The sequence below is a fragment of the Cheilinus undulatus genome, linkage group 7 (assembly GCF_018320785.1).
Source record: "Cheilinus undulatus linkage group 7, ASM1832078v1, whole genome shotgun sequence".
Lineage (NCBI taxonomy): Eukaryota > Metazoa > Chordata > Actinopteri > Labriformes > Labridae > Cheilinus > Cheilinus undulatus.
In genome coordinates, this window is record NC_054871.1 from 52,609,619 (window position 1) to 52,622,335 (window position 12,717).

General features: G+C 38.5%; 1 protein-coding gene across 2 annotated transcripts in view; it reads right to left on the reverse strand.

Moving 5' to 3' along the window:
- Positions 1 to 11,499, reverse strand: part of shroom2a (shroom family member 2a) — a 144,480-nt gene extending 132,981 nt beyond the window's left edge. Inside the window, exon 1 of one of the 2 annotated variants that reach the window (XM_041791221.1) lies at positions 11,211 to 11,499. The gene's annotated coding sequence lies outside the window, so the exon portion shown is untranslated. The remainder of the gene's footprint in view (positions 1 to 11,210) is intronic. The other variant, XM_041791220.1, reaches the window with a different exon arrangement.
- Between the last annotated feature and the right edge of the window lie 1,218 nt (positions 11,500 to 12,717).

Below are 12,717 nucleotides of genomic sequence, written 5' to 3' on the forward strand. Positions count from 1 at the left end.
CCAATATCTTGCATCCCTACTTTTCACCCCAGGGACGAAAACATCTGAGCAGGAGCACTACGGGAGGAAGCTGTGGTCAAACTTAGTCATATGATTAAATTGCGTTATTATTTTTTAATGCATTAAGCTTTCCAGATTAATCACGAGTGTTAACGTATTTATATTAACAATAACTAAATATAAAGAGAGAGGGGAAAAAAAAACCCTTTTTGATGTCTATTATGAACTAGGGCTGAAACGATTCCTCAAATAATCCGAGTGATTCAATTCAAAAAATTCCTCAAGGCAAATTATCTGCCTGAAGGCTTCGCTTAACCCTTTAACACCTACAGGAGCGCCGGCGCTCACAGTTGCATTTCTATTTTTAACCGCAGGTAGAACTGTAACGAAAAAAGATGGAGCAATAATTCTTTTGCACATCAAACCAGAGGAGTGGCACTAACACATCACAGATTCAGTAAGTCCCAGAGTTCTGTTTCCTTCTAGAAATATCCTTCCTTCTTTTACAGAAATGTAGTATAAAGCGCATACATCAAAAACAATTTAATATAATCCAGGCTTTAATTGTGTTTTTTCTTGCACTTGTGATTGTTTCAGCATGGTCTTCTGCAAACACATGCATGCTCTAATGTATCTGCACACTCAGAGATTAGTTTGCAATAGTTTATTTTTATAAAGATGCTGTCTTTTTGAAAATTGAGCACAATTTCATTTTAGTTTTGTTTCTTCCACAGTTTATAAAGATAAGTTTATTTACAAAATGAAATTATGATCATAGTCAAAATACATTTTTGGTGGTTTAAAATGATTTTGTGCAGCTTTTTCACAGCAACGGTTTTGAGGGATACAGCTATCACATCTCTGTACTCAAGAAAATGTGTAAAAAAAAAACCACTCAATTTTTCTTGTGTTTTTTTTGGCACTTTTGAGCAATATAATCTCTTACTATGGACGTATCACATACATCTCATAAAAATTTGGGTTCTAAGGGTTGAACTCATGCATAGACAAGTCAAATACTTAAAAAAATGTCACTACAGTGTGTTAAACTGTAAAGATATGCTCTGGTGGACTTGTTCTATGGTTGGTCATAAAGGGTTAAATCAGTCATGTATCCATATAAGTTCATGCTGTAATCTTGGTCATCGCATCATGAGTTGCACGGCGTGTTGTTTTATATGGACGATTATTTGTGTGGCACAGTGCACTTGTTATAGCTGTTACTATTCTTTCTACAGTCTATGAACGTACCATGCATGATGTGAGGCATGAAAATCACAAGGGACGAGAAGTTGATGCAGTGATGTTTACAGGCATACTTCCTGTGTTACACAGCCACTGGCCGTGGCGTCATGACAGATATGGCACTATGCCTGCACCGGTGAACCTACGCAGATCTCCGAGTTCACGCACTTGCCTGCATGACTCGCTGCTTTTAGACAGCACTCAGTTTGTGACTGCAGACTTCATAAACTTCTCTGACTGACCCGACGGTTTCACAGAAGACAGTCAGGCATCATGATCCAAGTGCTTTTTTGGTGCTTTCCCTCTCTCTCTCTCTCTCTCTCTCTTCCGCTTTTGCATGTTATACATTTAATTATACATCATTTAAATTCAGCACACTGACATCTTGATTACTAACCAGACACGCCAGATGAATGTGTTTCACACATCCATCTGGGAAAGCTTCAATAGGAAATGTTTGAGAAAAGGGAGAGGCTTTGAAAAAAACTCGGGAGTGTGACTGGGTGAACGTTCTGTCTGTCACATCTCTACGGGCCAATTAGACCAACAAAACACGTGACGTAGCCACTATCGAGCTTCGCATGTGCAGCTAAGGGGAATTACACGAAGCATGGCCACTGTAGACATGTAAGTACTCGACTTTTGTCGTTTTTGAAAAGAAAACTCATTGCTGTTCTTTGTTCTTCTTTTAACGAACAAATGTCGTCAAGCTCTGATAAAACTGGTGCTTTAGCGGCATCCACGCTAATCTCTACCTCCATAACTGCACTAGCTCTTGCTGCTGCTTTTTTACTTCACGGCTCCGCTGTGCCTGAAAGTACTGACCCTCGTCGCTGATTGGTCCTGTCACTTTCTAACCGGGTCCAAACGGTTCAGATGGGAGCTTTGCAAGATGGATTCGCTAAAGAAAAACAAGAAAACGGGCGTATCCATCTGCTGTGCAAGGTTACTTGATTACAGCATATTTTCAAAATGTTTCAGCATCCCGAATGATTTGATAAGACTTATATTGACACTGAATTGGCACCAATTAAATAGAAACACGCTATTTAGGGAGCAAGTGACCTAGTGGTTAAAGGCGCTCCCCATGTACGCGGGCAGCCAGGGTTCGAATCCGGCCTGAGGCTCTTTACCACATGTCTCTCCCCACTCTTGACCCTGTTTCTGACTCTATCCACTGTCCTCCTCTATCTAATAAAGGCACAAAAATACCAGGGCTGTAGTCAACCAAAGAAAAACTTGGTCGACCAAAATCGCACCCAGGCACCAATTAATCGATTGGTTATTCAGGTAAAAAAAAAAAAAAAAAAAATTTAATTCAATAAAAAAAATTAACTTGTTGGGGACTAATTCAATCCATCCAGGCTCCTCACTGCACCTGCTTGGTACTCTAAATGATCCTAAAATGACCTTTACAAGCCTTTTGAAGCATTAATATATCTTTTTGGCTTATCACATCTTACTATATAAAATAATTAATTGAGAGACGATCAGCGCGCACCTGCCTTTGATCTCCGTGATCCTGGCGTGGTAACTCTTTAAGCTCATACAGCCTACAAAATAACATCAGCTCATTGTTTTTCATTCATTTATAATGGTAACTATTAACAGGATCACTTGATCCAGCCCGCACCATGTCATTTATGAACATAAAGCAGACAGAATGCAGCGTTTATTTACGGAGGTGAGAGGAAAAAAAGTTCGCTTGTTCTAAAACCCCAAATATGTGACCAAAGCTGGTAAAAAGTCCTGCAAGTCGTCCGAGGTCATTTTTGAGTTTTTTTTTTTTACATATTATGAAAGCGTAGATTCCAAGCTTTCAAATGGTGTATCATACACCTTAATCTGATCATATTTTACAAAGATATGCTCATTTGAATGTTAACTTCTAGTTCCTGTTTGTTCTGAGAAACACAGGCTCAAAGTTTCAGGACTTCTCCTACCTTCAGGCAGGCCAGGTAATGGGCGTGAACAATAGGGCCACATTTACATAAAGTCCACCCAAACCAAGCTTCTGAATCGGACTGGTGACGCTCATCAAAATATTCCCACAGGAAAATCCGCCTTCATCAAACTTGCCCTGTCGAGTGATCTTGAAGTTGTCCAAAGTCTGTTGATAGTTCTTGCTGCTTCTTCATCGTCTATTCTACTTTTCTTCGCTGCAGGGTGCATCTTGAGGCTTGTTGTTAAAGGTGATAACTAGAAACAGCTGTAGTTACGTGCCGAGGGGGGTGGCGTTTTAGCCATGCGGTTTTTATTATTTTCTATCTCAATGGGTGAAACTGGGAACAATGGCAGACTGAGCGGCCAATTATCACCCTGCAGTTTCGCTTTCCCCTTCCCTCAATATCCTTGCAGCAACTGCGAGAATAGGGCATTTTAAAACACAAAATTAACACTTTTAAATATCACATTTGTGTTACTTTTTTTATCGAATGAGTAGTTTAAATGTCAGACTTGCATAAAATGAGAAAAAACGAAAAATGATCATTTTGAAGAAAACGACTTTGTATCCATTTTTCTCAACCACCGGAATGCTGACTTGCAGGAACTTTATCTGGCTTCGGTCACATATGTCATAATCTAATGTCATTATATAACTTCCTTTCCCTGTAACTTTAAGAAATGTAAACTGTCATCAGAACATCATTGCACTTTGTAAAATATATTTTCTTTAAAGGACTTGTTAATACCAATTTTTAATGTAGAAGTAGTTCATTTAAGGGACCCAGCTTCTTTTCTCATGTGTCTAGTGCTACTTCTCTTGAAAAAGCAAAAGTGACTGATTAAAAAAAATGCAATATTTCTTATTAGAATACTCGATTAATCGTCAAAAGAATCAATAGAGTATTCAACTACAAAAAGAATCCATTACTGAAGCCCTATTATAAACTTTGGTCAACAGAGTTGTATGGGATACATGAAGAAAATGTCTCCTGCAAAGTGTGATGTACACAACACAAATCTTTTGTATGAACTTTAAATAATAAATAAAAATCCACTCTGTATTTTCACTGCTGCATCAATGCAGCAACTTTATGTTTTCCTTCAGAAATGTGTGTAAATCAGAGTACATCACAGACTTCAGTTATCCTGTGTGAATGGGCCGCATCAAACACTGACGTCTGGAATATTCACAAATTTCAGAGCATTTATAGTCATGGTTTTAGTTCATTAAGTTAACAATGATATGGTCCCAAATGTGTGATTCTGGAGCCTCTCCACTCTTTGCTAATTATCAGTAACTGCTAGCTTCATGGAGCTATTTAGCTGACTAGAAAGACTAAATAAATGCAACACTTAAAGCCTAGCCTTTGATATAGTAAACCTTACTACTTACCAATAAGGAAAGAGTCGTGCAGCATAGCAATAACTTCACTGACTAGGTAGAGTTTCTGTCTCTTTGAAACAGTTGCCCTCTTGTAAAGCCTATAAAACAGCCTAAGTCACACTCTTGACTTATACAAAACACGTAGGATCACACGATCCATCCAGTGGAGAATGTTGGTGATTTTACCAGAGGTGGCCAGCATCATAAAAAGCTGATTGAAGCAAAAAAAAAAAAAAAAAAACATTCTTGTCAAAAAATAACTTAGGCCAATTTTTAGGAAGGTGATGATATGAAACAATGAACCTTCAGCATAACAGTTTGGCATTTTAATAAAAAAGTAAAAACAACAATGTAGAGCTTGTGTTTAAATATAGTTTCTACCATACTGCAGTCTGGTTCAGCCTGACGTTTTCGCTTGTTTCAAGAAGATTTTTCTAGCTCCTGGTACTTTGCCAAACGTTGATGATGTTTGCTCATAATGGATTAATGATGAACCTTTGTTAAAAAATAAATAAATAAAGAAGACAGCGGTACGGACCAGCTTATGTAGAAATAGCACAAGTTCTAATGTACAGGTACATCTCAAAAAATTAGAGTGTCATGAAAAAGTTCAATATTTTTTGGCACTCATTTCAGAAAGTGAAACCAATATATTACATAGACTCATTACACATAGTGTGAAATATTTAAAGCCTTTATTTCTTGAAATGTTGATAATTATGGCTTACAGATAATGAAAACCCAAAATTCAGTGTCTCCAAAAATTATAATAGTACATAAGATGAATAAAACGGGATATTTTAAACAGAAATGTCAGGCTTCTGAAAAGTATGTTCATTTCTATGCACTCAATACTTGGTTGGGTCTCCTTTTGCATTAATTACTGCATCAATACGGCATGACATGGAGGCAATCAGCCTGTGGCACTGCTCAGGCGTAATGGAAGCCCAGGTTGCTTTGATAGCGGCCTTCAGGTCATCTGCATTGTTGTGCCTGGTGTTCCTCATCTTCCTCTTGACAATCCCCCGTAGATTCTCTATAGGTTCAGATCAGATGAGTTTGCTGGCCAATCAAGCACAGTAACACCATGGTCATTGAACAAGCTTTTAGTACCTTTGGCACTGTGGGCAGGTGCCAAGTCCTGCTGGAAAATGAAATCAGCATCTCCATAAAGCTTGTTAGCAGAAGGAAGCATGAAGGTCTCTAAAATGTCCTGGTAGATGGCTGCGTTGACTGTGGACTTCAGAAAACAGTGGACCAACACCAGCAGATGCCATGGCAGCCCAAATCATCACTGACTGTGGAAACTTCACACTTGACTTCAAGCAACGTGGATTCTGTGCCTCTCCACTCTTCCTCCAGACTCTGGGACCTTGATTTCCAAATGACATGCAAAATGCATGGCTGATAGTGAAAAAAAAAATCCTGAGCCTGCACTTTTTCCCGGGTGGGGGACGTATACATAGGAAGGCCAATAGTAACAAAAGTACTGGATCTGACTGCAATATAGTAAAAGTTAATGGTCACTAAATGGCGTAACCGCCTAATTTGCATAATCAGCAGGATGCATTTAATTGTAATGGACGCTGCAGGAGAGAGGAAAAACGTCATGAGAGAAAAAAGTGAGTTAAAAGAACTTTAATATGTGTAGAACTACAAATGAACGTGCTTCTGTTGATTTTTGTTTGTATAACGTCACAATTCCAACCCTACTCTTTTATCTGGGCTTGGGACAGGCAAAAATGACCATAGAGATACTTTGGCAGAGTTACTTTAATTTTTATTTTTAGTTTATTATTCTATTTACTGTTCTAATTTTCCTTTAAAGTTAGTTGTCTTATGTTTGGTTTAGTTTAAAACTTTATGGTCCACTTAAAAGCCTACACCAAATCCCAGTGAAACATTAACATTTTTGACCATACCACTTACAATATGTTTATATACACACATGGACAAAATTGTTGGTACCCCTCTGTTAATGCAAGAAAAACCCACAATGGTCACAGAAATAACTTGAATCTGACAAAAGTGATAAATAAAAATTCAATGAAAATTAACCAATGAAAATCTGACATGGCTTTTGAACTGTGGTTCAACAGAATTATTTTAAAAAGCAAACTCATGAAACAGGCCTGGACAAAAGAGATGGTACCCTTTATTTAATATTTTGTTGCACAAGTTTTTGAGGCAATCACTGCAATCAAACGATTTCTGTAACTTTCAATGAGACTTCTGCACCTCTCAGCAGGTGTTTTGGCCCACTCCTCATGAGCAAACTACTCCAGTTGTCTCAGGTTTGAAGGGTGCCTTCTCCAGACGCCATGTTTCAGCTCCTTCCACAGATGTTCAAGAGGATTTAGATCAGGACTCATAGAAGGCCACTTCAGAATAGTCCAATGTTTTGCTCTTAGCCATTCTTGGGTGTTTTTAGCTGTGTGTTTTGGGTCAGTATCCTGTTGCAAGACCCATGACCTGCGACTGAGCCCAAGCTTTCTGACACTGGGCAGCACATTTCTCTCTAGAATACCTTGATAGTCTTGAGATTTCATTGTACCCTGCACAGATTTAAGACACCCTGTGCCAGATGCAGCAAAGCAGCCCCAGAACATAACAGAGCCTCCTCCATGTTTCACAGTAGGGACGGTGTTCTTTTCTTGGTATGCTTCATTTTTGCGTGAACATAGAGCTGATGTGCCTTGCCAAAAAGTTCCAGTTTTGTCTCGTCTGTCCATAGAACATTCTCCCAGAAGCTTTGTGGCTGGTCAACATGCAGTTTGGCAAATTCCAGTCTAGCTTTTTTATGATTTGTTTTCAACAGTGGTGTCCTCCTTGGTCGTCTCCCATGAAGTCCACTTTGGCTCAAACAACGACGGATGGTGCGATCTGACACTGATGTACCTTGACCTTGGAGTTCACCTTTAATGTCTTTGGAGGTTGTTCTGGGCTCTTTTGTTACCATTCGTATTATCCGTCTCTTTGATTTGTCATTAATTTTCCTCCTGTGGCCACGTCCAGGGAGGTTGGCTACAGTCCCATGGATCTTAAATTTCTGAATAATATGTGTAACTGTAGTCAGGAACATCAAGCTGCTTGGAGATGGTCTTATAGCCTTTACCTTTAACATGCTTGTCTATAATTTTCTTTTTAATCTCCTGAGACAACTCTCTCCTTCGCTCCCTCTGGTCCATGTGTAGTGTGGTACACACCATATCACCAAACAGCACAGTGACTACTTGTTACCCTTTAAATAGGCCGACTGACTGATTACAAGTTTGTAGGCACCTGTGATGCTAATTAGAGGACACACCTTGGTTATACATGTTTCTATGGTCACATTATTGTCAATCTTTTCTAGGGGTACCATCATTTTTGTCCAGGCCTGTTTCATGAGTTTGTTTTTTAAAATAATTCTGTTGAACCACAGTTCAAAAGCAATGTCTGATTTTCATTGGTTAATTTTCATAGAATTTTTTTTTTTTTTATTTATTATTACTTTTGTCAGATTCAAGTTATTTCTATGACCATTGTGGGTTTTTCTTTCATTAACAGAGGGATACCATCAATTATGTCCATGTGTGTATATATTCATATATAAAGTCTTCATTAACAATTTTAAATTGACCAAAAAGAGACAACAAAGAAAACAGTCATGGTTCCTTCACAGCACGGTTAATTTGCAGTCTGGACATGGAGGCATGAGCATCTCCTGCTACGACTGCAGCTGAGGGGGACACTGCGTGAGGATTGGGCTGCCTGTGAGTGCTGTTGGACGGGGAGGGGCCGCACGGCAGCACCCGCGGAGCAACAACGATGTGTACTTTCACGTCAGAGTCTCCAAAAGTCTCCAGTAACACCAGAAAAAGTCACTAGATTTGTCGCTAGTTGCTTTTTTGAAAAAGAGTCACTGGAGGGGTCTGAAAACTCGCTAAATATAGCGACAAAGTCACTAAGTTGGCAACACCAGCAGGAATTCATCAGTGGTGGATTCACTGAACGGCAGAGCAGGAAATTAACCTAAGCTTTGTCTTCTGCAAGACCCGCCTCCGCTGTACTTCTGATTGGCTAGTAAGCCTAGTGTGACCCCCGCTCTACTTCTGATTCACTAGTAGGCCTTGTGTGGTTGATGGACAGTGTCAGTTATCTTTATTGACTCGGGACTTGACGTCAGGCTGTCCCGCATAAACAAGCTCACAAAAGTTTTTTTTTTTTTTTTCAGTGCCGCCACACCGGAAATCTGGCACAGTGCTGGAATACTATCACCCCTGAAAATTTACTTTCATCTGAAAAGAGGACTTTGGAGCACTGAGCAACAGTCCAGTTCTTTTTCTCCACAGCCCAGGTAAGACACTTCTGACGTTGTCTCTGGTTCAGGAGTGGCTTGACACAAGGAATGCCACATTTGTAGCCCATGTCTAGAATTGGTCTGTGCGTAGTGGCTCTTGATTCGCTGACTCCAGCCTCAGTCCACTCCTTGTGAAGCTCACCCAAATTCTTGAAGGGATTTTGTTTGACAGTCCTCTCAAGGCTGTTGTTCTCCCTTATGCTGGTGCACCTTTTCCTACCACACTTTTTCCTTCCACTCAACTTTCTTATGAATATGCTTGGATACAGCACTCTGTGAACAACCAGCATTTTAGCAATGGCCTTTTGTGGTTTACCCTCCTTGTGGAGGGTGTCAATGACTGTCTTCTGGATGTCTGTCAAGTCTGCAGTCTTCCCCATGATTGTGTAGCCTACTGACCCAGACTGAGAGACCATTTAAAGGCTCAGGAAGCCTTTGCAGGTGTTTGGAGTTCATTAGCTGATGAGGGTGTGACACCATGACTTTACAATATTGAACTTATTCACAATATTATAATTTTCTGAGACACTGAATTTTGGGTTTTTATTATCTGTAAGCCATAATCTTCAAACATTTCAAGAAATAAAGGCTTGAAATATTTGTGTAATGAGTCTAGATAATATATGGGTTTCACTTTCTGAAATGAGTGACAAAAAATATTGAACTTTTTCATGATATTCTCATTTTTGAGATGTACCTGTACACTATACAAATATAGATGACTGGCTGCCTCACACCAATAATGAAAGAATCAGAACTAACAAAGGTTAGAGAACAAAGAGACACAGATTGTGCTTGGTAGGACAATGACTTCATCTTCACACATTGGCAGTAAAATTACAGTAAACAAACACTGAAACTACAGCATATCATAGAATATAAAGTCACAGGAAAATTCTATTAAAGAAACAGACACAAGAGCATATCATAGAATATATGGAAGCGCTGTGGGGCATTAAAATTTTACTTTATTCTGGCAGAATTCTAAATATCATTGTGATGACATTGTGCTGGGATACAGTAATATGTTAATGAGTACTTGGGCATATGTACAAATAGTAGGCTAAATTCTCTACAATATTTTACCTGTATGCAGTCATTCCACTTTGTGTGTCCATTACACGGGGTTTTATCAAATGTAGCTGTTCAAACCCTCCTTGAAATGATGACTTGAACATTTTGGCCTAAAATTAAATAAGCAATAGAAATTTAAAAGGGGCTCCTCTAAGCAAATAGGATGCCTGCGTGGATGAAGAAAATTCCATCTCTGCTTAATATTAAACACTGATGTCTGGACAAAATAAAATCCAGTTTTTATGATATATCAGTATGCCTTCACAAGAGATGTGGGATTAGATTGTATAATTTTGACTTTATGGTTAATGTTGGGTTAAGGAAAACATGTTTCTTCCAACCTAATCTCGCCAAGGAAACAACAAGATGCCTGGCCAAACACTTACAGTAATATGCTGACTGACCACAAGATGATCGATTTTAAATATTAAGGGTGTAATGAGGACATATCAGTTTGTTTATTTATTTTGTCTTTTCCTTCAATTTGTGTGTGTGTGTGTGTGTGTATATATATATATATATATATATATATATATATATATATATATATGTATTTGTGGAAACAGGTTGTTGATTTTTTAAAAAGTCAATGTTCATGTACATGTTGACATTGTGCTGCAGTACATGTGTGGCTTGCTCTGTCTGTAGTACATGGACAAAGATTAAATAAAAGTGACCCCACTGTCCAAAAAAGACTACTTCTTACAGACATTCTTAACTGTATGTGGCCAGTCCACTTTATTCGTAGGTAATATTAATATAAAGTTGTGTTATTTCAATGATGCAGCTATTCAACAGATTTTTTTTTAAATCTAACTTTAACTGAAATAATGAATAGAGTATTTTGGCATAGGCTACGGGTTTCTTGTTTAGAACCTTAAAAACACATAAAATGTTCATATGGATGAGAATGAAACCTATTCTGTCAGAATGACATAAAATACCGACTTTAAATGCTTCTTTAACACCTACTGTCACACTACAGACATGCTGACTAAAACTTAATGCTCTTATGGAAGAGAGAATGTCGACAAGCACAATGGAAACCATCTCCGCCTGTAACAACACATTTAGTTACAGAGTCCTGATCTTCGAAGAGGTGACCGACACTCCGTGGGAAACAAGCACTTGTACAATGAAAACATCCACTCTACTACGTGTTTCCCTCGGGGTTAACAGTAAGCAAAGCTAAACACAAGAGTAAAAGGCTGACCTTACCTGAGAATTGAACTTCTTGCTAAACCGGTGAACACGAAAGCTCCCTCGAGGTGGCACGCAGCTACATGTATATCCCCGGATAACGTAACGCATACCCAATCTTTTACCCGTTTTATCCTCAGATAAATCACTCTATGATGGTTCACCAGCCAGTTTTGCAGGCGGAAAAAAGTTTTTGGGTGTAAAAACCAGCGACTTCCCTCTGTTTCAGACGCAGAAGCACTTCAGTCAGTATCCTGCTTCATAGTCGGACTGAGAACGGCACACTGACACAGTCATGAGAGGTAGACTCAGCTAAGCTAACCTAGCTCCATCCATGGACAATAGGGGGAACAAGTGGAGCCAAACAAGGTACACGCGCGCCACCTGCCGCCCTTGTGGTAGGAGAATAAAAACAACACGCACGCAAACTCATGTATATCTATCTATCTATCTATCTATCTATCTATCTATATATATATATATATATATATATATATATATATAGTGCTTAACGAATTTATTAGACCACCCTGACCCTAACCAACCAAAGTAAGGTTTATGCCGCAGGTGCCCAGAGAAGCCCAGTGAGCCAGCTCAAATTTGGGTGATTTCAGTTTGAAATCCCTCATTCCTGTTCAAAATGGTAAAACATAGAGAGCTCACTGAAAATGAAAGAGTCCACACTTCATGATGCTGGATGGTCTTTGAGCAAAATATGACAGGTGGTCTAATAAATTTGTTAAGCAATAAAAAAAAAAAAAAAATATATATATATATATATATATATATATATATATATGTCATTATTCATGATATATATATGTATATCATTATTCATGATATATATATATATACACACACACACACACACACATATATATATCATTATTCATGAGATATATATATATATATATATATATATATATATATATATCATCATTGGTCAACCCTGCTTGACTGAGGAGCCAAACTGTTGAAAAATACCTTGGCAAGAGCCACTAATTGGTGAAAAGTGGCAAAAACGGCTTGAAGTATCAAAAAAAACTTAGTTAAAGGTGGCAAAAATGGTCCAAAAGGGGCAAAAACGTGGCAAAAAATGAGAGAAATGTGACTAAAACAGTCAAAAAGCAGTCGAGACAGGCATAATAGGGCAGAAAAATGGGAAACAAGTGGTATTTGGTGGCAAGAGGTAGCTTAAACGGGCGAAAAACGGTGAAAAGGGGTAACAATGGGATAAAAGTGGCAAAAGAAGTTGCAAAAATGGGCAAAAAAGAGGAAACAAGTGGTTTTTAATGGCAAAAGGTAGCTTAAATGGCGGAAAGTGGTGAAAAATTGATTAAAAAAAACAGTAAAAATGGTCCAAAGGTGGCAAACATGAGAGAAAATGCGACTTAAATGGATACTAATCAGTCAAATTGGCAAAATAGGGCAAAAAAGAGAAAACAAGGGGTACTCTATGGCTAAAGGTAGTTTATACTGGAGAAAAGTGGCAAAAAAAAGGTTAAAAAAGGACAAAAATGAGGAC